The following is a 23,547-nucleotide window of genomic DNA, read 5'->3' as shown; positions in this document are numbered from 1 at the left end:
CAACCCTTGAGGAATGGAGGCCAGCCAACAACCGTGTGAGTGAGCTTGGAAGTGGATGCTTACTCAGTTGAACCATGAGATAAGAGAGCAGACATTGCGCACACCTTGATTGAAGCCTGTGAGAGACCCTGAAGTAGAGGACCCAATTAGGCTGCCTGCATTCCTAGCACTCAGAAACTATGAATAAATAAATGTCACTTTCAGCTATTAAGTTTTAGAGTAATTTTTTACAAAGCAATAGATAATACAGCCCCCAACCACCAACCACCCACATCAAAATTCAGGACCCTGCAATAAGCATGGATCATCAGGAAGAGGTGGAAAAATTGAAAAAAATCCAAGATCTATGTCAGTGCCCAGACTAACCTTCCTTGTAAATGACCAGTGTGCTCAATGGTGGAGGTTATACCAGTCTGAGCTCCCAGTCATTGAGGTCATATCACTTAGAGGTCGGCTTCAGACCCTCAGCCACCTTTGTGCTGTATGTACCAAAGGTAGGGCAGTGCGAGTGGCCCACTTCTTATAAAGGCAGTAAGGGTTCCATTTTCTGTAAAAGACCATAAAGAAACCCAACTAAAAGTCAGTCTGCTTTCTATTACCACTATGCTCTGGCAACTCTAAATGTCAGTGATGAAATACCCCTTCCCACCAGGCAGACAGCCCTTATCACCTCCCCGTTGGTACATCACTAACTGCCATACAAAGATCTTACAAATACTTGGCAGAGTGAGATTCCCTGCTGTGCATAGCTTTTTCTGATAACTCCATCTGCATTTTTTTGTGGAATATTGGGTCTCTCACCCAACACAGATGCCCTCACAGAACAGAGTGGCAGGAAAGAGCAGGAGTAAAGGCCAAGGCACGTTCTGAGTCAAAACAAATGACTCTTCTAATTGTCTTTCAGGAGCATAACAATGCCCCAAACACAGTCACTACCTGCGGTCACCTGTCAGCAGCAGCATTTATTCTCATTCACTCAAGAAATACTGAGTGACTAATTTGAACCAGATATATTCTTGCATTAGGGAATCAGTAATTAAAAGACACAAATAATTGCCTTTGTGGAGCTTATATTCTAATGGAAATAGATGGAAATAAATTAAAAAGTAAAATATGTATCAGATTATAAATGCTATGAAGGAAACTAAAGCAAGAGATGGGGGATAGCATAGGACAGGATAGATTTTCCAATCTTAAACATGGTACTCAAAGGAGACTTCAATAAGTAGGGGACTTTTGAACAAAGATCTGAAAGAGGTGATGGAGAGAGAGCCATGTGGATATCTGAGGAAAGAACAATCCAGGTAAAAGGATGATCGAGTGCAAAATTCCTGACCGTGTAGGGTTCTCAGAGTGTTTGAGGAACAGCAAAGAGGTCCAGAGGGCTAGAGTGGAGAAAATGAGGGGGCAGTAGTAAGAGATGAGACTAAGAGGGGGTAATGGCCTCTGCTTCTCTTCCTTTCTCAAATTTTCTGTGGATTCCCTTAACCTGTGGAATCTAAAATTGAACGCTGCTGGCAAAGGATTCTGGGAATGTAGTTCTAGGCTTCCAACCTCTGTGATACTTGGGTGGGAACATAAATGGGCAGGAAAAGTGCTAAATATCAATAAGCTATCTAGGACATTAACTTTCCCCCACCTCCCCTTTACAACCTGAAAATAAGATCATCAAAAATACCTTCTAAGACTTTCAGACAATGACATAACACTTGCCTGAAAGAAGGCCTGATTTCTAGTCCAGTTCTACCACTTGACCTTGACTAGGTCCCTTAGCTTCTCTGAATCTCAGTTCCCTAATATGTCTAGAGGCGATAATATCTCTCAGAGTCATGAATATTTAATGATTTAGTGTATGTGAAGGGTTCATCCCAGTATCTGGTATACTCTAAAATAAATAGCAAACATAATTATAGATGAAAAATTAAGGGTCCTCAGGGTCCTAACTCTGGCTCCACCTCCCACTAGTTATACGATATCAAGTAATTTCTTTCACTTCTCTGAACATCAGTTTCCTCATCTTTAAAATGAGAATAACAAGACCTACCTCCCAGAGTTATTTTGAGGATTAGATGAGATAATAGAGATGATACTTATGCTGGTTCACAGTACAGTCTCAAGGAATGCTAATTATGATTATCTAAGAAATTAAGGGGAATGATTTCTCTTTAGATTTCCTTCTCATTCTACAGTTCTTGGCATTATCAGTGGGTCTACAATGTAGCACTTTTATAATCTGCCTCTTTCAGAACTTGTGGGATTTACAAATCTTATTTCTCTTTAAGTATATTTTTTTCTAACGCACTGTGGGAAAAACACACAGGAAAATTAGAAATGCTTGGCTATCCAATCACCTGTATGTTCACTGCTCAGATTCCTGTACAAGTGCTGGAATCAAGAAGCAGGAATTACCATAGAAGGTGAGCCTGACCTTATGGATCTCATAGGATATTTAACTTAACTCACTCCACTTTCTCATTTATCTACCACCCGGCCACTTGGTCTAGCCTTACAGGGCGACTACGCAGATGAGGTAGGTGGTCCCATTTCCTGGGGGTATTTCAGCAGAGAGTAAACCCAGCATCAAGGACTTGGCTGTCCCAAAGTCAGTGTCGAGCAATGAAGAAGAGAGGACAGCCCACCAATCACCAATTGCTCTGTTGGCCTTCATTCATGGCGCGGGAGCAGTGAGAGTACCACAGAAACTCATCCTATCTACTCAGCCATTCTAGCAACTTCCTGAATGCTGTCAAAAGTGGTGCCGAAACACTGTTGAGGGAGCAAGGGAGTGAATGAACGAGAAGGTCCCAGATATGAGTATTCTGAACACTTGCCCAGAACGGAGAGTTGCTAAATAAAGGCCATGTTGATATACAGGTGGCAAAAGAATATGAAACAACCTTCCCCATCATTCCTTACAGAGACAGTGAGGAAACAAGCTCCAAGCTTCCTTCCCCTGAGCATGTTCTCAGCAGCAACCAACTAGTTAAGCTACATGTAAATAATGCTTACGCTCTACCTTTCCATTAAACACTCTGAAACTATTTTTCTTAAAGAAAGAGCATGGCATGTGGAAAACGCTTCTTCACTTGCCCCTCTGGAATTTTCAGTGTTCATTTAATTATTCATTCATCCAACATGTAATTATTGAGCAAGCACTATGCTTCAGGCCCTGGGCTAAATGAAACTGAAAATATAAAAATATAACAAGAACATGACCTGATTATTCCTGGCCCTTTGAGAAGCCCTAGTTTGGGGGAAGGAGACAAATTAATTAATCTGCAATTTGTCATAAGTATCATAAGAAAGAAGGAAGCAGAGGAGGATGCTAGAGGAAGATAATAAAAAATCAGAAAGAAAATTGAGGGAGGCTTCCAAGAAAAAACTACATTTGAACTGAATCTAGAAGCATCTGGAGGACTTGGCAAGTTAGTGAGATGGGGGTGTTGGTGGTTCGTGACCAAGATGGACTCCTGGGCAGAGGGAACAGCAAGGGGAAAGGCATGGTGTGTTCTAAGTCCCACAAGTAGCTCAGTGTGAGTGGGATTGGGGTGGGAGATGAGGTCTGAGTCTGAAGCTCAGAGAAGAGCTACAAGTTAGAGCCAGAGCCAGAACCTTGCAAGTCCTCAGCCTCAAGGACCTTGCTGAAACCATGGAAGACAGCCATATTACCTGGGATGTGTAGTGTGATAAATACAGTCTGTTAAATTAATTAAACAAGGAGGGAGGCTGTTTAAGAAACAAAATAAACAAACAAGCAGAACTTTGATGTGGTTCAATTTATCAATTTTTTTCATGGATCATGCTTTTGATATTGTATCAAAAATTCTTTTGCTTAACCCAAAGATTTCCTTGTACAAATTTTATAATATTAAGTTTTATAATTAGGCCTGTTTTGAGTTAACATTTGCATGCTGTGTGAGGTGTTGTTGTTTTTTTATAAGGATATCAAATTGTTCTAGCACCATTTGTTGAAAAGTCTATATGTTCTTTTCTGGATGGCATTTGCACCTTTGTCAAAAATCTACTGACCATATATCTTTGCAGTTATTACTGGACTCTCTATTCTTTGTAACCTAGTTTTTAATCTCAATGCCCATAACACATTCTCTTGATTACTGTAGCTTTATAATGAGTAAAGTTAGATAGTGTAAGTTCTCTAACTCTGTTCTTTTAAAAAAAAGTTGTTTTGGCTCTTGTAGGCCATATGCATTTCCATATGAATTACATAATTGGCTTGCCAAGTTCTACAAGAGAGTGTCCTGGAATTTTGGGTTGGATTGTATTAAATCTATAGGTCAACTTGGGGAGAACTAACATCAGCAATATTGAGCATTCTGATCCATGGACATAGCATTTTTCTCTATTTAAGTTTATTTTAGGAATGTTTGTAGTTTTTAGTATTCAAGTCTTGCACATTTTTATAAGATTTATTCCTAAGTATTGCATATATATACAAATTCAGTTGGCTTTTGTATGTTGATCTTCATAAATTCACTTAGTAGTGGCACTCCCTCCCTATCTCACTCCTCTCTCTCCTTCCTTCTCTCATCTTGATGCATTAGGGTTTCCTGTACAGACTATTATATTGTCTTTGGAGAAAGACAGTTTTATTTCTTCAGTTAGAACTTCTAGTACAATATTAATAGATGGAGGTAAGAGCTGGTGGAAGAATACTGGCCATAGCTCCTCTAATGCCTTGTGATTGGACTGAAATTCACAAAGAGCTGTAATGTAAAGGAAATTTTCCCTGCGAAAGCCTTTCTCCACAGAAGAACCAACTGGAGGTACATACAGTAACTTAGACACCCAACAATCTGATGATGAGCAGTACAGAAATGCCTTTAGGAAAGAATTCTTAAGGAGGAACTATAAAGACATGAATAGTGCAATGCCCTCTCCCCACTGTTAATAATATACATTAAAAAATCTGCAGCATTCACATCCTCTTTTTCCACCACCCCCTCCCACATTTTAGTAATTGGTTAATGGATGCTAAAAGCATGATGAGGAATGTAGCATACCCAATTTATTACTACAGCTCATTTCATAGATAGCATGCTGCATTGAATATATAGATTACATTTAGAGATCGATATCACTTGGCTGCAATTTGATAAGTGCTTCTAATTTAATTTCTAGCTATGGCATTTGCTTAATCAAAACTTTGGCAATAAAATCCAATTTGAACACAATATGCAAGAAGCATATTTGGAAAAGAGGGAGGAGAAATCACAAGGTGATGGGTCAGAACCTTGACTCTTGAGTTCAGTTCAGTATAGCTTTAATAAAAACTCTATCAGCCTTCTAACAAGCATTCACAAACATTGACTGTCCCAGCACTAGAGGAAAACAATGACAAAACATTCTAGATGAAGGGACTCTAAGTAGAAGAGATGATCAAATCAGAAATGGCACCATCAATGTGTGCCATTTATAGACAATTAATAGACTCTAATGGGAAATGCCTTATTAACAAAATCATATATAAATGTCATCTTGATATTGCATCATGATCTGATGCTTTTAATCACTTCAAATACATATTAAAGTGTGATTTTTTAATTATAAAAATGAATCTTAGAATATATATATTTTTTAATCAACAGAAATTTATTGTCTCACAGTTCTAGAGGCTAGAAGACTAAGATCAAGGTGTCAGCAGAGTTGATTCCCTTTGAGGACTGTGAGGGACAATCTGTTCCATGCATCTCTCTTAGCTTCTGTACTTAGAATATTTTAAAGGCAGCTTGGGCACTATTCTTGATATACCTAAAAAGTTACTCTATTTAGGTTTCTACTCTAATTTATTCAAGCCTTTATATAGAACTCTTTTGTTACAAGTGATCAAAATTGTTTCTATCCTATTGGAGCTCCTGAAAACAGCATGATTTCCCTCATTTTATATTTTAATGGTATTTCATCATCATAGTAAGAGTTACATAATCATGAATAAAACTGTTTACATCAGCCCTTTTGTTTAAACTTTGGGCCTTTAAGAGAAAGAATACGGTTAAAAAGTAAGAAAAAACAAACATCCCAAGATTCAAATCAATATTGAAAGCTGAAGACCAACACGGAATGTACCAAATTTCAACTCAGATCTTCAGCCAAGACTTCCAAGAAACTCCCCTTCACCCAGAAACAGAAAAAGAACATAGTTTTGATATGCCAAGTAGAAGAGACTCAGCAGGTTTTCCTGCTGTTCCTTCCCTTGGATCTGTCCTCTCTTTTCTGCCCCTTCTCCTACATCCCAGGGCATTGGCAGCTTTCAGAAGAGAGGTTTCTGAGCTCAAAATGTAGTGTAGGGTGGACAGTTTGGGCACTCTGGAACTTTATATAGAATTTCCTTGTAGATTCCTTCCCCTGGATTCAAGAAAGGGACACATGTCCCACCCTAGCTCGCTCACACACACACACACACACACACACACACACACACACACAAGGGTTGGTGAGGAGAGAGCTTCTCTTTGTGAATACAGTACTTGCACAAGAGGCCACCTCTCCCTCTCCCGCAAGCTCCTTCTTATATTCAGTTGGGCGAGGCAAGCCCTGCAGAGAGGCAGGTGACACCTGTGGCTAACAGTTCTGTCCACATAGAATGTGGGGGACTTAGTTCCTCTTGTACTTAGCTTTAGGCCCTTGCTGATGTCTGCATTTCTGGGCCAACTGGAAACACCCAACTCAGCACCTAGCACCAACCTGTTATATTAGTATTAGAACAGCCTGCATGCCTATCCATGGGGAAACAGAAAAATAAAATTGACCTGTTTAAATTATGAGATATTATCCTAAAAGGAATTCATTAGATCTCTGTATATCAATGTGAAGAGATTTCAGAAACAATGGTGAACGTGAAATTAGGCGAATGAGAGAGCATGGTGTTCTCTAACCTCAGTTTCCTCATCAATAAAACAGGGATTCATTCATTTAAGAAACATTGATTGAGTACCTACTAGGTACCAGGACCTGTTTTAGGCAATAGGGACATAGCAATGGAAAATGAAATTTAAAGTAAAGAACTCTTCCTTCATGGAGGTTATGTTCTAGTGGTACAAAATAGGAAGAGAGACAATAAGCGAGTAATAAAGCTAAATTTATAGCATGGCAGGCAATTTCTTAAGCTAAGGAGAAAAATAAAACAGGGAAGAAAAAAGTGTAGCATCAGAGGAAGAAGGCTAGGAAATTTTGGATATAAGATCTCCCAGGGAAGGTAATGTTCCAGCAAAAGCCTGAGGGGGCAGGAGTGCGGCAGAGACCTGTGTTGTGACAGACATGCAACTTGAGAGAAGCTTTCTCAAGCCTATTCTAACGCATTCTTTCCTATTTCCAGGGTTGATATAGAGTCTTCTCCAATTTCATATGCTTTCAAGCATTTCGGAAGGAATCTATTTGCTGGGGCTGAGAGGAGGGGGATTACCTACTAGCCTTTGAACCACTATTTAACCTGGAAATAATTTTATTTTGAATCAATATACATCTTTTAAGAGGTTGGGTAGAGAAAACTTTGTTATCGAGTTACACAGAAATAATTATGGCTGATATACCTGGTGCTTAAGCAAGAGAGTCAATACTCAAACCTCTGATGCTGAGCGTTTTAGTAAGCTGAGTGAAAGGATTTGCTTATTTCCTGAAGGACAAGCAGTATCCGTCAAAGCCTCACAAGCTTGCCTCTGAAATGTATTGTTTAACCGAATGCTACTCCAAAGCCAACTATAAAGTTAATATCAGAAGATATTCTGTGACAAATGGAAGGAAAGAAGAATTAATGTCTAGAAAGAACTGGGCCTAAAACTCTACTTCTTAACTTAATGGACCTGCTCTATTGAGCAAGACAGCTCATTCCTCTGGGCCTCAGTTTCCACATTTGTGAATGGAAATACATTCCTGCTTTTCAAAGAATTGAAGAAAAGAATATACAAATATGTTTGCTCTACATCTTTCCCTCTGCTGGATTCTAAGCTCCATGAGGGCAAGGAGCATGTCTGCCGTGTTAATCCCAGCAACCTATCACAGGTGTCCCCGGCCCATAATAAGTGCACATCAAATTTCTATGAACTGAATTAATGAATATATGACAATATATGAAAGAGTGCCTGGCACAGAAGAGATTCTCACACAATAAAATATTAGTTTCATCCTTTCTTTTCTTTCCTCTAGTGTTCTAGGGAAAGTTGCTCTGCCTTAACCATTGCAACTGGTCCTATGTTCATAGTTATGAATGCCCAGAGTTTTTTCCTGTTTGGGAATTGACTAGTCAGGAGCCGAACAGAGATCTTCAAGGCATGACCATGACCCATGCACTGAATATGGACTCCTTTCACCAGAAGGTGATCCCCAGGTGGACACTAGGTCTCTCAGTCAGCGCTGGCACCCTAATATACAGGTTGTGCCTCTTTAGAGGCCTTGATTGTAATGTGGAGGGAAAAAAGCATTGACCTGCTTCCCTCAGTGAGGGGCTTAGTCCAGGCACCCTCGTCTTGAGAGCTTTACACTTTGCCCAAACCAGGATTGTTCAACCAAAGTGTTTAGAGTATAGGAAATGGCAGTCACAGTTTCCTGTACAGGAGTCAAGATGAGGTGTCTGGAGGCACAAACTGGGGCTACCCGCTTTCTCTCCATGGGTTCCGTGGCATCTCAGAGTAGAGGGAGGCAGCTACTAATAGTCCTGGAGGTCTAAATGAAGAAAAGAGATCAAGGATGAACTACAAGTGTGAATGAAATGAAGAGAAGCCACGTAGTACAATGTTTGGGCGCATTCTGAAGTGAGATTTGGTTCAAACTCCAAGTTCACTAACATGGTTACAGCAACCTGACAATTGTGTAACCTATCTGTGCCTCAGTGTTTCCTTGTATATGTTATGATATTAATATCTACTGAGCATGCCTTATGGGTTAGGCCCTGTTAATACATGCCCGTGTTAAATCTTTGCAATAACTTGATGAGGTAGATGCTCATAGTAGTGCCCTCATTTTACAGATGAGGAAACAAACACATGGAGCAGATACATGACCCACCCAAGTTCAACACCCAAGGCAACAAGCCAGCACTTTTATTCACTGTGCCATTGTGAGGAGTGAATTAGATGGTATGTGAAAAGCTCTTAAAATAGTGCCTGGAATATCATCGTGCTTTGGGAGAACCGTGAACAGAATGGCCTGGCCAGAAATGAGGAATCCTGAGAAAGAAGAGGACTTGGAGCTGGCTCCTTGGATTGCAGTGGGTGATGAAGCCATTCCTTTAAAACCAGCTGGTGGGCCAAGCGAGAGCGGGCTTTCAGAGAGGGTGGGTGCATTCCAGGTCCTCATGTTAAATTTAAAAAGAAGGCAAGACATGGCGGCCAGACAGAAGATTAGGAAAAAAGGCTGTCCATAAATACATGAGAGTAGACATGGAAAACAGTGCCATTAAAACGGAAGCTCTGAAATGGAGCCACCTAGAGTAAGACTCTCCTTTTATATTTTTTTCCCCAGCAATGACATTTTGGGGGCTCCAACGCCTCATTACTGCATTCTAATACTTCCATTTTTATGGGAGTAGAAGAGCTTTGTGAAAGATTTAGAAATTTTCACATGTGCTTCTTTTCTGGATAAGTTGTTCTGTGAAATAATTTATTTTGGTAGATTCTTGGGGTTTGAGTCTTTGTCTTGAAAAGTGAAAAGAAGAGTCTTTCTCCTTAAGTGGCTTTTCAACAGCAGTCACTAAGAGACAAAACGGGGGTGGGGGGAGCTTTCACAACCTTTTATCTGAACGTTCGGTTGAACTGTTCAAATTACAAGAACTTGTTTCTGAGTTCTTAAATTTTGAAAAGTGCATGAAATAAACTTTTTGCTCTCCTCAGAAATAATGTGGATATTATCTCTGCAGGAGAAGAGAACGCTAAGGTTTAGAACGTTCTTTAGGTTTTTCAATTGATGTCAAATCGACTGGGATGGCTTCCTACATCAGGAGGCCCACTTGCCGCACTTTGCACCTGCCAAAGTCCAGTATTCCAAAATTCCCACCCGGCTGTTCACCTCCAAGGGACACTTTATGCCAGCAGGCATTAACTCTTGAACTGCCAGTCTCATCTACCGCCATTAAACCTTCATTGTGTTAGTGACCCAGAAGAGTTATGTGAGATATGGCTTCAAGAAGGGGCCTTGTGCCTGAAATAGTCTAATATAAAATGAGTATTTCACCAAAAGTAGAAACAGATGGAGGCAAAGATGAAAAATCGTCTATAGTGCAAAACTGTTTTCTTCCTGGAAAGCCCTCACCATACCACATCTGAAAGGGGTGATGCCAGCAGGCACGCAAATATCAACCTTTAATGTTAAGCTCCTTCTTGGTTGTGCAGCACTGGACATGTGGCCAAAACATCTGTGTTCTCAGTTTCCTCGTGTGTAAAATGAAGATATAATGCCTATTTCACAATACTGTTATTGGAAAAATTACATGTGTAAAATACCTAAAATAGTGCATCCAATAAGTGTTGGTATACCTATCTCCCTCTTGGTTCTGAACCACAAGCTCATCCTCCAACCTTGCCTCAACACCTCCCAGAATCCACTTTTCTCACATGTATGCCCCTTTGAGATTCATGGAATCATATGTAAAACTATTAATGGTCAAGACTATTTGGCTAGGAAAATCTTCAGGATTTTTTTTACATCTGTAGTACCTTACACTAGGGGGGTTAAGGAATGCCCCTGTACTAGCTTAATTCAAACAAACAAACAAACAAACAAAAAACCTTTCATGTGTATTCTGCGATCAAAGCCTCCTAAGACAACAGGCAGAAGGTGGCAGAAAGGGGAAGAGGAGGGACCATGGAGGAAGTGTATTAGAGAGGGAGGGGATGCATACCTCTTGCTTTGTCTTAGGTTTGCATCCATCTTCTTCCATTATTTCCTGGCATTTCATGGTCTTTAGCACCTGTTCATAAAGACATTTACTACAGCATTTTGGTTGTGGCTCCCTCTTTCCTGTATAATGTCTTTGCCTCAACAGGAAAATATTTAGATTTCATACATTCTACATGTCAATGTAGAGAAAGGTAGAGAAGCAGAAGGAATCATTGAGGAACATTGTATAACTAGATAAGGAAATTCAACATGGGAGGCTTTACCCAATCCTACAGCTTTTATAATTCTAGGCCCCTAAATCTTATCTAAATAATACAAAATACTTCCCCAACCCCACTGAAGCCTTCCTAAGCCTCTGTCCTCCAGACTCATCACATAAACCCATTTGCATTGGCCATTGTTCGAAAAATGTTATGTTCTGTGCTTAGATTAGAATGTGCTGATCACTTGTATCAACTTGTCCAAAAGAAACCAGGTTAAAATAGGAGTCATAGAAGTATATGTCACACAGACATCAGTAAGAGGTTATGTCAGAAGATTCCCACATAATCATTTAAATTACATTTTCCCCTTGGGTCCCAGTCAAAGGGGCTTCCAGCCTTTTTATGTTATAAATAAAGATAGTAATATATTTCTAAAATATCTTAGCATTAAGACTATTATACTCAAGAGAAACCAAAGAATGCAATGAATTGAATTGGTCCAATTCATTCCTTAAACAACTTTATGGAGTACCAGATAGGTGACAGGCACATTCTAAGTATAGAGAAAATAAGACAACTTTCCCATCCTCAAGGAGGTTATAGTCTGTTAAAGGAGATCCACCCAACATTACGCATATACAAAAGAGCATGGCATGTAGGTGCCATGGGAGCCCAGAGTCGTGGGCAATCGAACTGGATCTTTAAGAATAGTGGAGAATGGAGGAACATTCCAAAAATTAAGCACAAAATATGGAAGTGTGGAAGTGGTGGATTGAGGAATAATAAAATTTTAGCCTGGGTCCCCTACAAAGCAGAACCTGAAGGAAGAATTAAGGAGCTAACACTTAATTTGGAAGGTACAAACCCAAGACCATAAATGTGACAAAAAGAGAAAGGAGGTGAGGAAAAATGTGATACGAGGTGATGCAATGCATTACAATAGCCACAGCTTCACAGGCAAAGTCAGAGCACATCACTCAGCAAGCTGTTTGCTCAGTACCCCTCCAGATGAGCCACACCTGGAAGTAGTGCACAATCAAGAAAAAGGAGGGGAAAAAGTTATGTCTGTTTTCCCATCAGTCTGGGTTCTCTCCATGATGGGTCAGCTGGCCCCCAGACAGTTAATCAGGGATCTAGATCCCACACTGAGGTGTGATGATCATCCAAGTCTGAAAGTGAAGGGATGACCTGATGCAGGTGGTGTGACAACCAAGAAAGACATTAGGGACTCTGAGAGGCCATCATGACTAGGACGTATAAAGTTTGGAGGGAGGAGGAGATATGGGGCAGAAGCAGCAGACATTAATTTGAGATGGCCTTTATGTACACCTTTAAAGAGCTTATATTTTGTTCTGTGGGTCAAGGATTTTTTACGAAGGTGAAGGTCAGCTAGATATAGTACACGGTTAACTGAGTATCTAAGTAAAATAGATCTGCATTTTCTTTTTTAAAAACTATATCTTTATTGATTTCAGAGAGAGGAAGGGAGAGGAAGAGAGAGAGAAACATCAATAATGAGAGTGTCATTGATCGGCAGCTTCTTGCACGCCCCCATTGGGGATCCAGCCCACAACCCAGGCATGTGCCCTGGCTGGGAACCGAACCGAGATCTCCTAGATCATAGGTCAACGCTCAACCACTGAGCCACACCCTGTCTGGCTAAATCTGCATTTTCTACTGGTTGTTTCAATATTTGGTCAAGGTTAAAGAAATTATTTTCAGGCTATTACAAGCTGAGATGTAGAGACAATCAACTGAGATGTTATAATTATACAGAGAGCAGGCAAATTGTCAGGGAATAGGCAATGGTAGATGCTCTTGTCTATTTTGTTTAACTGCAAATAGGAATTAAATTATAATTTGCTCAAACAGCAGAGGGATACACATGGTATCTTGAGTTGGTCTAGAATTACGGGAGTTGGCTGATATGACTGTTGATACTCTCTGGTAAAGTGCTTCCTTTTCACACCTGGTTTACAAAGCAATCACCCTGAGGATGCAACCACATTTAGTGCTCTTTGAAACACAACCAAGAATAACATCTGGTGTTTTTTGGAAGAATGATTTTTTTCACTATATAGTAATGGTTGTTGTTTAACAACAACCAACATTTTAAACAGCTTCTCATAATCCATAACCTCATTTAATCAGCACAACAAGTTAATGAGAAAGGAATTATTATCCCTTTGTACAGATGTAAAATTTGAAAGACTCAGAAGCATTAATGTGCCCAGTGCCTGCAGATAGTTCATGGTGATGCTGAAATCTGGACCTTTGGTGTCCATCCAAGGCCTACCCTTTTTCTGGTCTACCTTGCTGCCTCCCAGAGTTGTTTTGGGAGAGGAAAAAGCTTTTTGTTTTTCCTCCTAGGAATACAAAGCCTTAAAAGTTGAAAATGTATACAAATGTCCATAATTTTCCTATGGCAAATTTCTGAAAATCTTTCTTGAACAGATTGATGTCAACTGACACCAAATTAAGGAAATTACTCCCACGTATATTACTTCCCATAACTGAAGTTGTTCTTCCCATTATGGGGTTGTGTTCACACCCTTAAAACCCACAGAGTTCCCATGAATTTAATATCCCAGAATTCACCTCAATGGTTTCAAAGATTCTATTAATCATACATCATCCTTCATGGCCAATAGACCTGAGTTTAAATCTGAACTTCATTAGATGTCTAAACTTTAACACATAATTTAACTTCTCTGAACCTCATTTTACTTGGATGTAAAATGGGGCTTATGGTAGCTCTCTTATGGGATTTCTAGTTTAATAGATATTAATACAAAGGTAGCTACAGGCAACAGCTTTGCCTGAGAGTTGCAAGACCATCAAGTATCAATTATCCCAGTGGTGCACACACCTCCACCTAATCATGAAGGGTGAACTTCCCACTGCCGATCCCCTTATTTCCTTGAGGGTCACGATGATGAAACTTTGATCCCTTATTTCCTTGAGGGTCACGATGATGAAACTTTGATCCCTTATTTCCTTGAGGGTCACGATGATGCCTTCAGAAATAAAGACATTGCAGAGGTGAGGAGTGAGTCATTAGAGCGTTTGCCTTTAATCAGTTCAGTGAAAGATGAGAGCGGCAGTTTTGTCTCTTGCACTGTCTTTTGCCTTTGTTGGCAAATAGGATGGGCAAACAGAAAGATGTGGGGTCCCTCGGGCTCCCTTATGTGTCTGGGGTCCGCTTCTCTGACCCTGCCTGGTGCAGCCCATGGGCCTCGCCTTTGTGTCTCCCCTTCCTTTCTGCTCCCGACTCTGCTGTTTCTGACATTAGCCAATCTCACCACCCCCCCCACCCCCAACCTGTATTCCTAGCTTTCCTGTGGTGGTAACTTGATTCTGGCTCCCTCTCCTTCTCATTTGTTCGGAAGCTGTTGTGTGAGGTTTCTGGATAAGATGGTACTAGGATAATTCACGTCTTACTCGTTTCCTCAACTTCCGCTGAAGCAACCAGTGAATATAAAAATCAGACTGTGGAAATGTTTTTAATATTTGAACTTGCACATATGTAACAATACCTGTAAGATATGACCCTTAATGTACTTTTACATAGAAAAAAAGGCTGAAATAAAATATAAAGTGATTAAATGAAATGTTGTTGGTTGTCACTGAGTCATGAGATTATGAGAGATTTTTATTGTTTTGCTCTTATTTGCTTTCAAAATGTTAAACAATTAACCTGCATCACTTCTGCAAACAGCAACAAGATAAATGTTGTTTCCTTTAAAAGAAAACAAAGGAAATAAAAATAAGAAATATCTTATATAATTATCTCAATTTTGCAAGCAATAGAGACTGTAGTTCATTTTTATTTTGTCTACTTTGGATCATAAATAGCAATACTAAGTACTCCAAAACATGCTCCAAGGCTAATAAATAAAAAGTGGCATATAATTCCCACAGGAAAAGGACAATACATTTTAATGGTCCTGTGGTTATGGCAAAATGTAGATATTTGAAATATTGTATAATGAGCTTGGTACTAAAATTTGAAATATGCTGTTACAATGCCACAAAACACTTAAACAGCATGGCTATTAAGCTGGTTTTAATTTTCCATTTAATCATAAAGAATACACAGATTAAATTCAGATTTCTTTTCAGCATCTTTATAACGTCGTATCTCTTTTCAGAATTATTATTACATCCCCTGAAGCATTCTTCATCAGTTCTCTGGCAAAGAGAACTTAACATCTCTATTTACTTTCTCAACTTTCTCTTTTCCAAAAAACATTGTGATCCAATAGTCTGTGAGTAAGAAATTAACCCAATGATGGTGTTCCAGTCTTAAGACATGACACAATAGTTGCTTAGTTTAATAGCAAATATGGAAGGGGTAGGAAAGGAGAAGGAATGGTTAGTTGGATTAGAAAATTTTATTGAAGAGCCTAAGAAATTGCTAAAGTATTAATACTGAATCTTCAAAAACCCCTCCAGAACCGTCTATGACAGCTGCAGAATGATTTATGAATTCATGTGTCTTAGATTTTCTCAATATTCACATCCGCCTATTTATCTAAATTCTTGAAATAGAGACATTTTTAGAAACTGCTTTCAATCATACTCTTAAAGTAAGCTCAAAAATACCCTCTACAGTACTTCTCTCCAAATTTCTCTCTCCCTTTTTTCTTCTGCGTACAAACTGAGCACCTGTTATGCATGTTCCTGAACACTGCAAGAAGCCAGATGCGCAAATGAAATAAGACACAGACCTTGCCCTAAAAGAGCTCATAGCCTAAAATAGAGGTAAACTTACAAATAAATAATTTTAAGTTCTATAACAACAATTTTTACTATGTCCCTAGCAGCACAGAGAAATAATTAGTAATTATTGGTCAAGATGTCCCCTACTGGGAACTGAGCCCACAACCCAGGTGTGTGCCTGACTGGGAATCGAACCGTGACCTCCTGGTGCATAGGTCGAGGCTCAGCCACCGAGCCATGCTGGCCGGGCAATTTTTCCATTCTTGAAGAAGAATGAAGGTAATATTGGAATGAAGGTTAAGGGATTGATAAGAGTTTAGCAAATGGGAAGGCAGAAGAAGGTCCTCCAAGTAGAAAGAGGAGCGTGCACAGGGGTATAGGCTGTTCATACAGAGGATACGCAGGATGTCTAGACCAAAAGCTAGATTTTGAAGGGCTTTGAATTCCCTAATAATAATCTACTATTTTATTCATCATGCAATAGAGATCTTTTTTTATTTTATATTTGTTTCAGGTGTACAACATAGTGGTTAGACAGTTATATAACTTATGAAGTGATCTCCCTGATAATTCTAGTACCCACCTGGCACCATACATAGTTATTAAGTTATTATTGACTGTATTCCCTATACTGTACTTTACATCCCTGTGACTTTTGTTTTAATATGTCTTTATTGATTTCAGAGAGAGGAAGGGAGAGGGAGAGAGAGAGAAACAGCAATGATGAGAGAGTCATTGATCGGTTGCCTTCTGCACGCCCCCAACTGGGGATCGATCCCGCAATCCAGGCATGTGCCCTGACCGGGAGTTGAACCTCAATCTCCTGGATCCTAGGTTGATGCTCAGCCGCTGAACCACACCCGGCCAGGCCCCATGACTATTTTTTAACTTCTTACTCCCTTCACCTTTTTCACCCATCCTCCCAGCCCCCTCCCATCTGGCAACCATCAGTTTGTTCTCTGTGTCTATGAGTCTGTTTCTGTTTTGTTTGTTCATTTATTTTGTTCTTTAGGTTCCACATATAAGTAAAATCCTGTGGTATTTGTCTTTCTCTGACTGACTTATTTCACTGAGTGTAATACCTTCTAAGTCTATCCATGCTATTGTGAGTGGTAAGATTTCATTCGTCCTTTTTATAGCCGAGTAGTACTCCATTGTATATACGCACCATATCTTTATTCAATTGCCTATTGATGGACCCCTGGGCTGCTTCCATATCTCAGCTATTGTAAATAATGCTGTAATGAACATAGGGGTGCATATATCTTTTTGAATTAGGGTTTTAGATTTCTTTGGATATATTCCCAAAAGTGAGTTTGCTACATTATAAAGTAGTTCTATACAATCTTTTAAATGTTTTTGAGTATGGGAATGCAGAAGGATCTGATCTATTTTAAAATAAAGGCTCTCTGGGGGAAGAGAGAGGATGGAGGTTAGCAAATGGCTTAGGAGTTGTTAAAATAATCTGAAGAATTCAAGTTGGCCAGTGGTTTACTCTGTGGCATTCTACTGGGTATTTACAATTTAATTCAAAGTTGATTCTCTATGGTACTTTTACACCTCAGCTGTTATCCCAAAGTACTTGGGAGGTTTAAAATAAATTTAACCATCATTTAGATATTAATAGAACCAAAGTGATTCCCTAGCCTCTGTTTGGTGTGAGGAGGATTTCACTCTATACAGATAAAAGAGAGAAAAATGAGTGAAAATTTACATTTTTAAACTAGACTCAATTCTTTTGCTTCAATCAAGAAACTCTCCTTGAGCTGTGAAAACAAATGACATTTCTAAACCTGTGGTTTATTGAGAAAATCGTGTCCTCTTTACTGAAATGTTGCATATTTTGAATCAACCTACCACGGAGAGATGGGATGTGGGAGATACTGGAATACCAGAACGAATTACAGCGAAAGGCCTCTTTTCTTTCCTTTTCCTGAAATCCCTCTAAAAAGCCAGGTTTCTTGTTTCCTTGGGAACTGGAGTCAGCTGAAGGGGTCCCTGATGAATGACATGTGGAAGAGAAATGTTTAGTAGCTCTTCTCACGTGAGGTACCAAGAGAGAATTAAGCAATAATGCCAGTGCCGATTGAATATAATGAATTAACTTTTCTCCTAGGCCTCTAGAATGTACTAATTGAGAAAACAATCACTCAAATAATTTTTTGTAAGGCTTAATTGCCTGGTGGAACCCAAGTGTTGGGTAATAGATATGGAAGAATTGTGAGTTGTTCAAAGAAGAGAGAGAAAAAATAGCAAAGCTCCTTTTACCTTAAGGATAAACCATACCGGGTTCATATAAACAATGAGATTGGAATTTAGGGATTTGTATAGTCAAGACTATTTTCCTTCTTTTTTCATCATGTTTCCTGAAAACAGCCAACCTGCATGATAAAGCCTGGGACTGTGAAGATGAGCCTTATACTTGTAATCCAAAACAAAATACCAGCCTATAGGGAAATATAAGCTAAAAAGGAGAAATTTGGGAAGCAGTGTAAATAATATCATCTGGTCTTAAATAAACCTTTAAGTAGCTATTTGAAAAATTTTGTTCTTTGAAAAGAAGTCTAGTTTCTGAAGTTAAACAATATGACCTGAAAGTACAAATTCTTTCTTTCTGAGAACTCATAAACATGACAGTTAGAGATGTTAAAAGAAATTCTATTTGTGGTTGTTTGACATGCTAGACACCCCAAACAGTTCTCATAATTGTATGTTGACAATATTTTTTAATTAATGCATTGCAGATGACATAAAAAGCAAGGAATACACAGAAGTGAATGAAGAAGTGAAAGGAAAACAGTCCCAAAAGCTGTCCTTTACTTCAGCTTTTGTGAAAATGATAATCTTTTATTTTGATGGCTACCCAGGTTGTGGAGGAGACAGAGAAAGTCACAGGTCTGCCTAAGAGAGACAAATTCCTCCCTCACCCACCCCAAATAAACCTTGGTCCTCTAAGAGATATATCATAAGTATAATGGTGAATGAAAAGTAAATCCACCTTGTAAAATGGCATGATTCAGAAATCAAATTGTCTTTTTCACCTTGGTGCTGAGTAAAGGGAAAAAAGATCTAAGAATTCACAACTACAAACTACCGCTCATGTTACCAGTGTGGTCTGAAAAACCACAGGCAGATAATTTAATATAAAATGACTGGCTATGTTCCTTGCAGAAGTAAACACAAAGTGTCTCTAAAGGAATTCAACTTCCATCCAGGCTTCAAAGAATTCCCACAGATAAAGTTCAAAAGAACATGAGCTCACAGTCAAAAATCCCAAGACACACAAGACACAAAGAACAATCACTGTTCGTCAAAAGCAATAGACAGAAGAATCAAATCTGCAAAGATTCTAAATAATGGTATTTCTAGATACAGAATATAAAATAACTGTGTCTGATATATTTAAAGAAACAAAAGCTTTAATATGTGAGCAGGAAACCAAGAGATTTAGAAGTCACAAAAGGAATGGAGAAAAGAACCATATACCTTCCACCTAGGACACAGAAAGTGAGCAGAGAAAGTAGCTCCTGCCCTAACAACGAGAACAAGCCAGAGAGCCTATAAAAATCATTATGTTTGAGCCCTGCCAAGAGCTGAGATCACAAGGTAACCAACTGAACTAAAACCCCAAAGAGCTGGCAATACCCTGCAAGGAGAAGCGAATCCATGACTGTTTTGTTTTTGGCAAGCAATAATGGATAGAAGGTAGCCACCACAGAAGTGGGCAGGAAGAAAATGACTGAGATTTTAATAAAATGTTAAGGAACAAGTTTGGGCTGCTGAGAATGCCTGGGAACCCAGATACAATGGGAGTCTGCACTCAGCCACAAACTCTTTTCCACTGATCTCCACTGAATGTTTATGAAAAAGATTAGATGCAGGAGAAGATAGCTGAAAGAGGCTGTCTTCATGGTTAAGATGTGCAGGGCCTACCTAAGTGAGGGTGGACAGGAGAATGGGAGCAAACCTCCCTTGCTCCAGACCCTGCCTGAGTAGGAGGCATGTGCTGGGGAGGGCAGGAAAGCCTGCTGTGCTCATCGGAGCAGAGTTCCCATCTCTCAATTTCATTTAAGGTCACTGCATTTTTTAAGTTGTAAGTTATCTGCTTTGATCTAAAGGTGGTTTTTTTTTTTTTTTTATCACTTTCACCAGATCCTCAAATATGAAGAAAAGCAAATGACAGTAGCTAACATTCTCAAAGCTACTTATTCGGTAAATGTGTAGAATAACTCTATGAAACATAAAAGTATTTCGTTGATCCTTGAAATTGACTTGAGTTATGAGGTGATCTAGAATTCACTGGGCAAACTGAGAATCTTCTAGGGTAAGAATCAGTACTCCATAGAGAAGTGTGGTAAAAACTTCTCCTTGGAGTTTCACCTTAAAATTAGTGATGCCACAGTCATGGTCTTCTCCCTCCTACTATTCCCCCCCCCAAAAATACTTCCTCCAACCTTCAAAAACTTCTAGATATCTGAAACTAACCATCAAGAAACCCAGCTCTCTAATTAAGTAAATGAAAGAAATTTAGAATGCAAAATGCCTTCACGAGATATAATTATATTGAAAGAATTTTATTCTTAGATGTGAGTGAGTGATCTATCAAAGTAGGTTATAAATACAACTATATATGGAGGGAAATGAAGAAGTGGGTGTCTAAAGAGGGAAAAGGAATTGTTTAATTTTATAACCTAGGAAAGTTGTTACAATTTAATCGAAAAGTAACCATGGAAAGTATAGTTTTCATGTGGGTTTTCTACATCTGGTTTGGTAAAAACTAATAATTAACATATGCCTTCAATGACACCCACATTCTTTAAGTCATCTTAATTTCATTCAACAAATATTTATTGAACTATTACCATGCTTGGCACTGTTCTGGCCATTTGAGATACATCATAAGAGAACAAAGGTCCCTCTCCTCATGGAGCTCAATACCAGTGGAAGGAAATAGACAATAAACAGTAGACATGTTAAATGGGTAAATTATTTAATATGTTAGGAAGTAATCTCACCGAAAGAGTAAGGAAGATGGGAGATCAGAAATTCAGAGCGTTGTTAAAATTATAGTATCAATCTACATCTCTAGTTCTGACTTGCTCCTGAGGTCTAAGCGAAATTTGTTTAGACACGTATGTTCTAATAATACATCAAGTGCAATGGGTCAATAACCAAGCATAATTCCACCCCAAATATATTCTTCCTCTGCTTCCTATCTCAACTAATGGCATCATTGCTCTCATAGTTTCCTACACCTTATAGTTACCTTACTTTTTTCATTTCTTTACCTCCCATTTATAATCAAAGTTTATGAGTTCTTTTGTGTGCATATAGCAATCACACCAATGCCCACCCAACACCCTTCACCAAATACCTGCATTCATAACTCTCACCAGCCACATTGGTTCAAAGAAAAATATCAAATCATGAGCATCTTCTATTTGGAGACTAGACTAGGTAACATTTGCCATTTCCATCCTTTATTATAAATAAGGCTTTGGATTCTTTGTTGTTTTGTTTTTGTTTTTCATTTGTTAGTACCTAGTAAAGTAAATGCTTAAATCCTTTGATTCATTCCTGTGAGCAAAGAATTCATTGGCTTCTATATAAATTCAATTAATCTTAAAACCACACTGTAACAGAAAATTTCACAAGGGGAAACGCTTGAGTTGACTGAGGCTCGGGGAAAAAGTAAAAATTTGAAAGGCACCTAAGAGAGTTGGGAGAGAATTTCAGAAACAGAGAAAGAGAACAGCATTGGAGAATACAGAATTTTCAGACAGAGCCTGGAGTTTAAGGTGCCATGGGAAGGAGACTGAGAAATAAAGCTAAAAAGTAGGCAAGAGCAAGATTCTATATCCACCAGGGAATCACTGAAGAGTTTTTAGCGAGGGAGTGACCCAGGAAATATAAATGTCAGGAAGGCCCTCCTGGCCTGGTAGCGCAGTTGGTTGAAGCATCGTACTATACACCAAAAGGCTGCGGGTTCAGTTCCTGGTCAGGGCACATATCTAGGTTGTGGCTTCAAGCCCCGGTTGGGGTGCGTAGGGAGACAACCAATCAGTGTTTCTCTCTCACATGGATGTTTCTCTCCCTCCCTTCCTCTCTCTCTAAAAAATCAATAAACACATATTCTCAGACGAGAAATTTTTTTTAAATGTCAGGAAGACCTCACTGTTTGTTGATGAAAGAGCTTAGCTTAAGTCATTTCTTTCATGCCCCACAGAACCTAGTAGAGTGCTCTTAAAGAATATGTAAAAGTCAAGAGGATCGTATTAGATTGAAGTAAATGATGGACACTCTGCGGAAAGCAAACAATGGCTATGTTGTGTGCAAGGCCCAACTCTGAGCTGTCGAATTTGAAAAGGGACGTATCGGGCTGTTGTGAAGTTGAGACCAGCCTGTAATCCCCACTCTCCCCGTTTGAAGGCTGGTGGTTGCCATGGTTACGGTTGCATGAGTAGGCTTATTTATAGCTGTATACTATCTTTAGTAAATTCCACAACAGATGAGAGAAAATTCAACTGTGAAGCCATCTAAGTATATTGGAAGCACTTAGGAAGAGCAATAGAATTAAATACACACCAGAGAATCTCAAAAACACCATGAAGAACCCCATTTTAAATAACTGCTTTGTGAATAGTGTTCTGAGTAAGTTGAAAAAATAAACCCAGGATTTTCCATGCCCTCTGCTAGCTCCTCCACCTTTATAATTTACAAGCATAAGTTCGGGGCAGGTTTTGGAAATACCTAAATAAAAGAATAAAATATTTTTGACTGCCTATCATATATAAGACACTTACAGATGTTGTAAGTCTTGCAACAACAACATAAGGTAGGTACTATTTTTACTTCCTTTTTGTACGTTAGGAAACTGAGGTACAAGGTTAAGGTTTTCCATAGCCACATAGTCGGTAAAGACCAGAGCTAGGCAAGAGCCCAGGCAGCCTGCTTCCAGGGCTTGTAAGCACTGTGATATACTGACTTGTTTTAATATGTAGAACAAAACGATCTGGAGACCAGAACTCACTGGGAGGCCAACAATCCATATTTATTTCAATTGAAGTAAATACAGATCTAAAATGATTATTTGCCAATGGAGAACACTGAGACTCTCTGCTGCAAAACCATGTACACCCAAACCTAAAATCCCAAACAAACTAGGGGCATCCTACTTCCATTTCAAAAAAGACTTTCAGCAGGATTCTTTCAGAGGAAATTTTCTGGTTTATAGCAAATTAAATACAATTCGTGGAAAATTGTGTGCACACACACAAATTTTTGGAGCATATCCACTATGCACCACAAAGTAGAATGCTGAGCTTATTAAAAAGGAATGGATATTGATAGCTATTGAATGTTTTCTTTCATTTACCTTGTCAAGTAAATGAGGCAAGTATTTTTTATCTCTAGTTAACAGATGAAAAAAAACTCAGGCTCACACTGGATAAAAACTTCCTCAAACACATACCCCTAGGAGGTAGAAGAACTGGACCTGCAATCTAAATCCTTCTAATGCTAAAGCCTGTGGATTTTCCCCTTCCCTTTCTGTGTTATCTTATCCTAAAGGGAACAACAATTTGGCTAGCTTCTAACAGAGGCTCTCCCCAGGACCACGAGAACTGTCTTTAAGCAGCCATAGCTTGTTGTAGGAGGTGGAATTTGCCTGGACAAGTTCTAATTCAATGCAAAAACCACTCACTTGTTGGACAAACAGGTATTATATTACCATGATATGTGTATGAATAATATGACTTGAATGGAAATACACGTA

Source organism: Miniopterus natalensis, chromosome 12, assembly GCF_054644295.1.
Source record: "Miniopterus natalensis isolate mMinNat1 chromosome 12, mMinNat1.hap1, whole genome shotgun sequence".
Classification (NCBI taxonomy): domain Eukaryota; kingdom Metazoa; phylum Chordata; class Mammalia; order Chiroptera; family Miniopteridae; genus Miniopterus; species Miniopterus natalensis.
This window is presented reverse-complemented; position numbering follows the sequence as displayed.